The sequence below is a fragment of the Echinops telfairi genome, unplaced genomic scaffold, assembly GCF_000313985.2.
Source record: "Echinops telfairi isolate 266 unplaced genomic scaffold, ASM31398v2 ScPeMD7_16;HRSCAF=60, whole genome shotgun sequence".
NCBI classification, from domain to species: Eukaryota; Metazoa; Chordata; class Mammalia; order Afrosoricida; family Tenrecidae; genus Echinops; species Echinops telfairi.
The window spans coordinates 4,360,709-4,372,934 of record NW_022103913.1 but is presented as its reverse complement, the minus strand read 5'-3'; the positions used below and the strand labels follow the sequence as shown (position 1 = coordinate 4,372,934).

The window sequence follows — 12,226 nt, the reverse complement described above, 5'->3', positions numbered from 1 at the left end:
TTGCGATAACAGTTGTATGAGCCCCTAATAAAATGTTTAAAAAAAAGAAAAGAAAACGTGAGCGTTGGATGTAACACTAGCATGAACTATTCAATGCAAGAATTTTAGTTGACCACAAAGTAAATAATGACACTGACAATAGCCTCTACTTGCTTTACACCCATACAGTCATTCAATCCTGACAACAACTGTATGAGTTCTGAACTATTACTAACCCCGTTTTACAGCTGAGGAAACTGGGGGCCACAGTGTTTGGATAATCTACCCAAAGTCACCCAGCTAATAAACTACTGAGTCAGAATTTAAACCTAGGCAGTCTAGTTTCAGAGATGTCCTTCTTAACCACATTATGAGTGAAGTGGGATGTGAACGCCAAGAAGCCCTTTTTAAAAAACTTTTTATTTTGATTTAGAAAGTCTACTGGGATCATAATTCAATATTCAACAATTCATATACATCCCGATTCAACTCATCCATTGAAAGGCCCTCAATGGTCCATCTCTTACCCCACGTCCTACCCGTGTTTCCTGTTTCTATTCCTTCCTCTTTCATAACCCTCTGAACTTTGTCCGAGGGTAAATGCTGCCATTTAAAAACAACCTTAAATGGTTATTCTAGTCGTGGGGGTCCCACTAGTTTCTAGTCTATCACAGGGATCAAGACTGACTTCCTCTGGCTATACATGGAAGAAGGAGAATCCAACTCCACACAAGTTCAAGGCTGACTGCCACAAAATAGAGAAGTCAGGAATATCTCCACCTTCCTTTACTATATTGTGACCCGAGTCATCTCTGCCATGAGGCTCTATTTCTCTACTGCAGTCAATAATCCAATGCAATGAACTGCAGAGAACTCACAGACAATACTCATAATTATGGAGGTTTATTAGAGAAGTTAGCAGGTTATATTATCAAGTCAGGATTAGAAAACATTAAGAATATAGTCCTTTTTTCTGCAGCACCTCTTCTCAGCCATGCTAGCAGGCATACCTCTCTGGTCCTCAATCTCTCAGCCATGTGGTCATGTAGGATCTTCCCTCCTCTGACAAGTGATACAATGATCACTTAGCAATGCTAGATGCTCAGAGGTCACCCCACTCTGCAAGCCAGCCTCCTGCCTGAAGGCACTCAGTTTTATTTGTTCCATGGGCTAGGAAGCCCTCTACGCTGTCGCATGATCTCAGCTTCTCTGCTCTGTCTCATGGTCTTGGTGCTGCAGTCTCTGCTGCCTCCACCACTTCAAGCAGGAATCACATACATGCTCCCCTGGTGGATCTTCGTTCTTGTTGGTCATGGGATTCTCTCTGTTGCTGCTTCTGAGATGGCTCATTCTTACACCCAGCAAAATGACAAAATTGACTAATTCCAGAAGCATGCTCCCACCCAGTCATTTCTACCACTTGTCTGTCAGTTTGTCGTGCTGCGGTGGCTTGTGTGTTGCTGTGATGCTGGAAGCTGTCACTGGTATTTTAAATGTCTGCAGGGTCACCCAAAGTGAACAGGTTTCAGCAGACTAAGAACAGACAACAAAGGACTCAGTTCCCACGTCAAAGAAAGGAGCCACTGAAAACTTTATGCAAAGCTTTGAATCACTGTCAAATACTGAACACCTAAACAATGAATCAGAACACTGTCGCAGATACAGCTAGAGGATGAGCCCCTAAAACCTGAGGGCACTCGAAATGTTACAGAAGAGGAGCTGATTTCTTGGAGAGGAGTCAACCATGGTGAAGTGAGTCTGGTAAGGCCTGTGGGAGTGGAGTCTTTGGGATCTTGATTTGCATGACTCAAGGTAAAGAGAAACACCTGCAAATAGCTGCTAATGATCAGAACTTGGAATGTGTGACATATGAATTTAGGAAAACTAGAAGTAGTCAAAAATGAAATGGAGTACATGAAGATCAACATCCAGGCATCAGCAGGCAGAGATGGACTGGTGCTGGCCATTTCGAATCCGAGTATAATATGATTTACTATGCCGGGAATAACACAGTCAAGAGGAATAGTGTGGCATCCATTGTCAAAAAAGACGTTGCAAAATCCATCATGAAGTATAACACTATCTACCTTCAAGGAAAGCCAATCAATACAACTATTATTCAAATTTATGTACCAACCACAAAAGCTAGTGAGGAAAAATTGAGGAATTCTACTAACGATTTTAGTCAGAAATTGATCAAACATGTAATCAAGATGAATTGATAATTATTGATGATTGGATGGAATGCAAAAGTTGGAAACAAAGAGGACGGAACAGTAATTGGAAAATATGGAGTTGGTGATCGAAATGAAGCTGGAGATCACAGGATAGAATTTTGCAATACCAAGGACTTGTTCATAGCAAATACCCAGATGGAATACAGACAAATCAAATCTCTGGATGACATCTCTGGAAAGACACAATGGAGAAGCTCAGTATCAGTAGTTAAAGGCAGACCAGGGATCAACTATGGAACAGACCATCAATTTCATATTGCTCATAAGAAAGTTCAGGATAAAGCTGAAAAAATTTAAAACAAGTCCACTAAAGACAAAATAAGACCTTGAGTCTATCCCACCTGAATTTTGAGAACAGATCTGATGCATTGAACACTAATGAGAGAAAATCTGAGGAGTGGTGGGAGGACAGCAAGACCATCATGAAGAAAGCAAAAGGTCATTAAAAAGACAGGAAAGAAAGTACGACAATACCAAAGTAAATGTCAGAAGAGACTCCTAAACTTGCTCTTAATAGTAGAGTAGTAAAAGCAAATGGAAAGGGATGAAGTCAAGGAGCCGAATAGAAAATTTCAAAGGGCAGCTTGAGAAGACAAAACCAAATATTATAATGAAATGTGCAGGGACTTAGAATTAGAGAATCAAAATGGAAAAACATGCTCAGTATCTGAAATTAAAAGAACTAAAAAAACAATAAATCAAGCTTTGAGTTGCAATCTTTCAAGATTCTGTAGGCAAAATTTGAATGATGCAGGAAGCATCAAGAGAAGATGGAAAAAATACAGAGTCACTGTACCAAAAAGAACTGGTCCACATTCAAAATGTTCAGGCGTTAGCACATGAGCAAGAACCAATGGTGCTGAAGGAAGAGGTTCAAACTGCACTGAATGCATTAGCCAAAACAAGGCTCCGGGACGTGCTGGATACCAACTGAAATGTTTCAGAAACCCGAAGCACTCACTCATCTATGCCAGGAAATTTGTAAGACACCTACTTGGCCATGACTGGAAGAGATCCGTATATGAGCCCATTCCAAAGAAAGGTGACTGAACAAAATGCTCAAAGTATTAAATGATATCTATGATATTGCACGCAAGAAAATTTTTGCTTAAGATAATGCAACAAGGTTGTAGCAGTATAGTGACAGGACACTGCCAGAAGTTCTGATCGGATCCAGAAGAGATCATGGAACAAGGGATCTCATTGTTGATGTCAGATGGATCTTGGCTCAGAGAAGAGAATACTAGAAAAATGTTTACTTGTGTTTCATTGACTATGCAGAGGCATTTGACTGTGTGGACCATAACCCAGTGTGGATAACCTTGAGGAGAATGGGCATGCCAGAACACTTGATCGTGTTCGTGTGGAACCTGTGCATGGATCAAGAGGCAGTTGTGCAAACAGAACAAGGGCCCACTGGTTTAAAATCAGGAAAGGTGTGTGTCATGGTTGTATCCTCTCACCATACTTGTTCAATCTATATGCTAAGCAAATACTCTGAGAAGCTGGATTAGATGAAAATGTAGCATCAAGATTGCAGGAAGGCTTATTAACAACCTGGGATATGTAGATGACACAACCTTGCTTGCTAAAAGTGTGGAGGAATCGAAGCACTTGCTGATGAAGATCAAGGATTGTAGCCTTCAGTATGGATTACAACTCAATGTAAGAAAGACCAAAATTGGTCACAACTGAACCAATAGGTAACATCGTGATCAACAGAGAAAAGGTTGAGGTTGCCAAGGATTTCGTCTTGCTTGGGTCCACAATCAGTGCTCGTGGAAGCAGCAGTCAAAAAAAGCAAAAGATATACAATATTGCATTAGGTAAATCTGCTGCACAAGACCTCTTGTGAGTATTGAAGAGCAATGATGTTACTTTGAGGACTAAGGTGTGCCGGACCCAAGCCACATTATTCTCCACTGCATCATATGCATGTGAAGGTTGGACATTGAATAAAGAAGACCGTAGAAAATTTGATGCATTTGAATTCTGGTGGTGGAGAAGAACATTGAAAGTACCAGGGACTGCTAAAAGGACAAAGCAATCTGTGTTGGAAGAAGTAAGGCCAGAGTGTTCCTTACAGGCAAGGACGGTGAGACTTCATCTTAGGTACTTTGGTCATACTGTCAGGAGAGACAAATCCCTGGAGAAAGACATCATGTTTGGTAAAGTGGAAGGGCAGAGAGAGAAACATAGGAAGACTCTCAACGAGATGGATCGACGCTGTAGCTGCATCATTGGGTCCAGGCATAGGAACAACTGTTCCTATGGCACAGGACTATGCAGTGTAGTGTTTTGTTTTGCACAGGGTCTCCATGGGTAGGAGCTGTCTGGATGGCACCTAACAACGCTGCCAGTCACTTGGTGAGAGTTACCAACACCATGAGTAGAAGAGCTGTACCAAGTTATTTCACTTCACTGAATAGGTAATTTAATTAATAATGATATAGCAAATTATCAACGATTTATCATTGGCAACAAATTCACCACACTAATACCAGATGTCAATGATTAAGAAGGTAAGTTGTGGTGGGGAGCATGTGGAAATCTCTGTACTTTCTGATCCATTTTTCTGCCAATCTACAACTGCTCTAAAAAATAAAGTCTACTAGTTAAAAGATTGTTCAAAATTTAAACCAGTTTTCTGTTGTGTTTTTAAAAGCTAATATATATTCATGTGTGCAATCTTACTTAGAACAATCTATTTTTGCATCTTTTAGATTATATTTTAACATACCATTTTAATGTACAAACATGCTTTCCACATTAAGGATGAGTTTTCCTAAACCTCTAATTTTGAGCCGTCCTGAAAAGCATAGTTCATAAAGTTCAGAACATGGGCTGTAAGAAAAAAATTGGAAGGTGCCAACTGGACTACACTTTCACAAGTGTTTTGGGGGGAGGGAGGACAAATGGTTAAAATGATAATGTAAACAAAACAAAATGATAATGTCAAATATTTCCTACTAGACATTTTGTTTTATTTCTTAACTAAACAACTAATAATGAGTAATAAATATGGACTATGATAAGAGCTGCACGAGCCATCAATAAAATGATTTTTTAAATTAGCAATAAAAATAAGAGTTTTAAAAAAATAAGAGTTTAATAAATCTTGAGGTACTATTATTAAAACAGAATTACCACACTGCTGTATTAGCAACTGCATTGCCAGAAGAATACTAGAGACACCATGTCCTCCATTGGATTAGAGTCTAGTTCCAGGCACACGATGTTCTAGTAAACAATAAACACAAAGCCAGAGCCAGAACAAAAGGGTGATAGAATCTGGGGTCTAGGCACATAGTTTTCCTTCTAATGCTATTTGAAATGGGACTATCAGTGAAGGTTTATTATAATAATATGATAGTTATTATAATAATATGATAGTAGTAAAATGTTAGCTAATCAATGAAATGGAAAAGCAAGATACATTAGCAGAGCAACTGTGCTAGGTTTTCTGTTAAGAAAAAAGTAGGCTGCACAGAGGACAAAGAGATCATTTCAACTGTATTTGTTAAGTGAATGTTATTTCAAGCAAGTATAAGTAAACAAGTGGTCCTGGGGAAGAAGAGAGAGACAAGAAAAAGGTAGAGAACAAATGAAAAAACACAAAACTAAAAATTTGGGAGGGAAAATAAATTAAGAGAAAGAAGAATGAGAAAACGAAAAGAACATTCAAGGACTTAAAAAGAATTTCAAGAGTGAGTATGGAAAGGAAAAACTCAATTCAACTCACTGCCATCAGGCAATTCCAACTCAGCAACCCTAGAGGACAAAGTAGAACTGCCCCAGAGGGGGTCCGAGGACGGCATCTTGGCCACATCTTTCTCCCAAGGAGCAGCTGTGGTTCCAGTCTTTTGCTTAGCATCCAAGTGGCGTAAGCACCACAACACCAGGACTCTTTAGCTCACAGAAGGCCTTCAAATACGTGTGGAGCTTTGTACCAATGCGATGTTAGTGCATTAATCCTCTCACCACCCAGAGCAGGTTGGTCCTATTATTTCACAGACAAACTCACACCACACAAAGCAAGCACCAATGGAAATGTTTATACATTTATAGAGAGGGGCCTACACTTTCGAAAATTTCTCAAGCGAGTCTAGTCCCAAAAACGTGATCCACTAAATTTAGAACGATCCCTCTAAAAAGGAATATAAGGGTCTGGAAATTTAAAAAGCATCTGATCTCAGAGAGACACGGAGGAGGGGAGTCCTGAGTGCAACCCACTGCCACTGAGTTGATTCCTACTCCAAGTGGCCCCACAGGGCTGAGTAGAACTGCTTCCGGAGGGCTTGAGACTTTAAATCTGTACAGGAGCAGGCAGTCTCATCTTTCTCCTGTGGAGCGGCTGGTGGGTTCAAACCGCTGGTGTCTGGGTTTGCAAGTCAGTAGTAATCCACCACGCCAACACGACTAAGAGGAGGAAAAGCTCGAAAACCAGTGATCTCCTATGAAGGCGCCCCGGTGGTGCAGTGGTTAGGAGCTTGGCTGCCAACCAAAAGATTCCCACTAGGGACCTACGAGAAAAGGCCTGGCGATCGGCTCCCCAGAACGACCACAGCCCGGGGAAAACACCGGCAGTTCGCCTCAGAAGAGGTGGAGGAGGCGCGCACCAGGACGCTGTCTCCCCCGGGTACGCTGTCTCCACCCGGCCGTCACCCTCGCACCTCCGGGGGCACCCCAGCCGGCCCGTCCCAGACCCCGCGGCCCACGGGCCCGCACCTTACTGCCGCTCCGCCGCGCTGAGCGAGCGCCCTGGGCTGCGGCCGAGCTGGGACTTCCGCGCGCCGCCGCTCCTCGGGCGCCCGGAACGGGCGGACCCCCGGTCTCGCCGCAGTCACACCCAGAGCCGCATACACAAATGTGGCCAATCGATCGAGGTCCCGGAGTTCGAGTCCCAGGACGCGGATCACGCCCCGTCGAGCCAGTCACAGAGAAGGGTCCGGGTGCCGACGCCTGCAGACAAGATCGCGCGGGCCGCTCGCTCAGACTTCACCCGGCCAGCCCCGGCCCAGCTAAGCCGCGCGAGCTTTGGCGGCGGAGCAGCACGGTGCACGCTGATTGGCCCACAAAGTGAGTGACGTAGCTGTTTCTCCCCACGGATTGGTCGACCCGGCAGTGCGTGGAAGAAGTAAACAAACCCGCGCTCCGACTTCCCATTGTGGGAAGGGCCGGAAGGTGAGGGGGCGGGGCCACGGGCTGTCTGCCCTCGCCCCCGACGTCCTCGGGAATTCCCGGGAAGCCCGCGCAGTTGTCCAGTGGGCCGGGGACGTGGCGTCTCATGCGCCAGGCTGCGGCCTTGGGGCCCAAGGTGCAGGGGCAAGGCCTCCCTCGGGGGTAATGGGGGAGAGGTGTGAACCGTGATTTTTCCCGTCTGCCTTCACCTCCCCAGTTCCTTTTCTCTCGGAAAGAGTGGAATTGAGCGGGTTATTTCTCCATCTCCAGTCCTAGATGGGGATACCTTGTGGGAACAGTGAAGGAGGGGAGCCAATATCAGAGGCGTGTGGACCCACGTGTGCACCACCCTGAAATTTTTCAACAGTGAATTAGAGACTACCTGAACTGTGAATGTTCTTCAATTCCTAACAAGATCCAACCCATTAGATCATTTTGTTTCCACCGATCAATGTTTATAGATTGCCTTCTTTAGGTCAAACATTATTCTTGATACATCAGTGGACAAAACAGCCCCCTTAAACACTGTCTTCTCCCACTTAATCATAATCCTAAACTAACAACAGTTAGTTCTTACTCATCCTTATAAAGAGGTCACTGAAGATATGGGTGCTATAGCAAAGTGCCCGGCTAGCAGAAAGAATAACACCTGAGGTCTTAAAGGCTTTTATTCAAACAAGAAAACATCTAAGTGAGGTGTCAACTAAGTTCACATGGAAGAAGCGCATCAGCCTGTTTGATCCAATGATTTTATTTATTTTTTAATCATTTTATTGGAGGTTCTTACAGCTCTTATAACAATCCATAGATCCATTGTGTCAAGCACATTTGTACATATGTTGTCATTATCCTTTTCAAAACACCTTCTTTCTATTTGAGCCCTTGGTATATTAGCTCCTCATTTTTTTCCTCCCCGCCCTCCCACCCTCATGAACCCGTGATAAATTAGAAATTATTGTTATTTTCATATCTTACACCATCCACTGTCTCCCTTTACCCATGTTTCTGTTGTCACCCTGGGTGTGGTAGTGATGGTTATACTTTAAACATTGTGATCGGTTCCCCCTTTTCTCCCTTCCCCCAACCTTCTCCCTGCCCTCATGATATTACTACTTCCATTATTGTTCCTGAGGGGTTTATCTGTCCTGGATTCCCTGTGTTTCCAGCTCTTATCTGTACAGTGTACATACTCCGGTCTAGCCAGATTTGTAAGGTAGAACTAGGGTCATGATAGTGGGGGATAGGGGAGCATTAAAGAACTAGAGGAAAGTTGTATGTTTCATCAGTGCTATACTGCACCCTGGCTGGGTCGTCCCTTCCTTGAGACGCTTCCGTGAAGGGATGTTCAGTTGCCTACAGATGGGCTTTGGGTCTCCACTCCGCCTCCTCTCCTCATTCACATCGATATGATTGTTTGTTTTGGGTCATCTGATGCCCGATACCTGCTCCTGTCGACAACTCGTGATCACATAGGCTGGTGTGTTTCTTCCATGTGGGCTTTGTTGCTTCCCAGCTAAATGATCGTTTGTTTATGTTCAAGCCTTTAAGAACCCAGATGCTATAGCTTTGATAGCCAGGCACCATCTGCTTTCTTCACCACATTTGCTTATGCACCCATTTGATCCAAGGATTTTAAATAATGAAATCCAAATCCAGAGAAGGAACTGGTTTCGGAGCTTAAATTGTGACTACCTGCCTTGCAGAAGGCCATGGATGACAGTGGAAGCCCAAAATCCATATGCAGGATTCCCATGTGGATTAAGACTCTGGTAAATCCCCTTTGACCATAGTCTAGGCTTATGAATAGCCTTATTATCAGAGTGCATTGTAATGTCAATTCTGGCAGATGTAATTAGGTTAAAATGCAACACCCTCTCATTTGAGCTTTCCTTTTGACCTATTTTAAAGTTGTTTCAGTTTTTAATATTTTTTGCTTTTTAAAAATGGAGGGTTTTTCTGTTTTGTTTTGTCATTGTTGTTTTTGTATAATATGAATTTCTGTATATGAAGTCCGGGATAGGTAGATCTATTGAGAAAGTAACTGGATTAATAACAACCTAGGGACATGGCCCTGGTGGCATAGTCATTACATGTTGCGCTGCAAAAGGAAAGATCTGAAGTTTCAAACCACAAGCCACTAAATGAAAGAAAGATAGAGTTTCTACTCCTGGAAACAGTTACCGTCTCAAAGACTTACATAGGCAGTTCTTGTCGGACCAAGTTGATACCATGAGTTGGCATCAACTTGACAGCAGTGAGTGAGGGGCATGGTAGGGGAGGTTGGGGGTAAGTGGAGAGCTAACAACAAGTATGAGAAAGAAGAAAACATTCTGAAAAAAGTGGTGGTGATGATTGCACAACTCATCTTAATATGGTTGAACTATTAAATTGTGTGATGTGATTTATATGCCAATAAATCTATTGTAAAATAAATAAAATGTGGTATTAATTAAAGTACAAAAATCATTGCTGAAGTATGGCTAGACCAGAGGATGTACGCTGGTACAGACAGGAACTGGAAATCCAGGGAATCCAGGGCGGATGAGCCTTATAGGACCAGTGGTGTGAGTACCGATACAGGGATGGTAGAGGGAGAGTGGGTAGGAAAGAGGGAACCGGTTACAAGGAACTATGTGTGACCTCCTCCCTGGGGGACGGAAAACCAAAAAGTGGGTGAAGGGAGACGTCGGACAGGGCAAGATATAACAAAATAACAATTTATAAATTATCAAGGGCTCATGAGGGAGAGGGGAGCGGGGAGGGAGGGGAAAATGAGGACCTAATGTGGCGGGCTTAAGTGGAGAGGAAATGTTTTGAGAATGATGAGGGCAGTGAATGTCCAAATGCGCTTTACACAATTGATGTGTGTATGGATTGTGATAAGAGTTGTATGAGCCCCTAATAAAATGATTTTTAAAAATCATTGCTGCTTTCATAGAGCTTACTTTCTTGTGGAGTGGGAAGGGCACTGTGAAAAATAAGCCAACTATCAAGTCTTGTACATACTGGTAAGTGCTAAAGGAGTGCTGGTTGCACAGTAGCTAGTGTCTGGCTGATAACCAACAAGGTTGTCTGTGGTAGTCTTCTGTAAAGGTTAACCACTGCTCGGCTGCCAATTTTGGTTCTTATGACTCTATAGGGCTGGGTTGAACTGTTCCTTAGGGATTTTGAGGCCATAAATCTTTGCATGAGCAGACAGCCTCATCTTTCTCCAGGGAACACCTGGTGGGTTTGAACCATCAGCCTTGGAAACTCTATGAGAGTTCTACTCTGTCCTATGGAGACATTATGAATTAGAATAGACTAAATGGCAGTGGATTTTTGGTTTGGATAAGTGCTATGGCTGCTGGGGGACAGGGATGTGTGGATAACCTCTGGGATAACCAGAGAATATATAGAATGGCTAAGTAGGGAAAGTGACATGAAGAAGTAGTTATTTAAGTACATATTTAAAGAAGGTGATTTCTGATGTCTAGTTGAAGTTTTATCCCAATTTGCAGTAAACACTAATCAACTTCTAACCTAAATAAATAAAGGAAGTTATTGAGGCAAGAAAATGCCTTTTCACCTTCAGATTTGGAACTGAACTCACTCCTGTGTTAGAATAATCACCCATTTAAGATCAAAAGGGCAGCATTTACCCAAGTACAAAGTTCAGAGGATTAGGAAAGGAGGAGGAATAGAACCAGGAACCACAGGGAGGAAGTGGGATCAATGAGGACGCTGCAGTGGAGGAGTGGAAAGAACATCTATGAACTGCTGGGTATAAAACTGATCATCTGCGCTGGAACCCTTCACCTAATTCAAAATGAAGTTTTTAAAGAAACACATTTAGTCATTCTCTAGGTGTAGTAGAGGGATAAGGTCAGCATGGTTGTATACTAATAAAGGGTTCAGGATTAGTTTTGTTTTTAAAAAATCATTTTATTGGGGGCTCGTACAGCTCTTATCACAATCCATCCATCCATCCATTGAGTCAAGCATATTTGTACATATGTTGCCATCATTGTCAAAACATCTTCTTTTCTACTTGAACACTTGGTATCAGTTCATTTTTCTCCCTCTCCCACCCTCCTTCCCACTTGACCCCTTGATAATTTATGTGTTTTTCATGTCTTACACTGACCAGTGTCTCCCTTCACCCTTAGTATTTTTTAATACTGGGGATCCCTGAAGGATTAATGAAGCAAAAATCCTAATGGGAAAAAAAATCCTAATGGGTGGTTATTTTTTGCTTTCTTGTAAGAAATAAAGATTTATTTTGTTTCAGGAAATTTTATTAAACTTGTATTCAATTTCATTCAATAAGTATTCATCATACAATGTAGGCACTTGTGATAGGTTTTGTGTCAACTTGGCTGGGCAAGGATTCTTAGTGGTTTGGCAGATAAAACCTCGTAATTCCCCATAATGTCACCTAATACACTGTAATCACCTCCATAATGAGATCAGCTATGAGCAGCCCATCAGCTGTACGAAGAGTAGATTGGGATGCAACACACTTACTCAGATCATAGCCCTGATCCAATAAATCGAGAGGAAGTTTCAGTGTGTCAATTAGTTTTTTAATTGTGGCAAAAACATACGCAGAAAAACATTCTCCAATTCAACAACTTCTACGTGTATAATGTGTTGCCATTGACTATATTCTTCATGTTGTACAAACATTATTGATAACCTTTTCCAAATTATTCCACTATCATTAACTTAAATTCAATGCTCCCTAAGCAAACACTCTTCCTCCTTCACCCTTGGTAACCATAGGTCAAGTCTGGTTTCTTTCTTTTTCTTTCTTTCTTTGTAGTTTTCTTGATATAATGTTCACATAT

The 12,226-nt window shown here is 42.4% G+C and overlaps 1 pseudogene; it reads left to right on the top strand.

Moving 5' to 3' along the window:
- LOC101663338 overlaps window positions 1–7,303 on the top strand; it is a 26,470-nt pseudogene extending 19,167 nt beyond the window's left edge.
- Window positions 7,304–12,226: the final 4,923 nt, after the last annotated feature.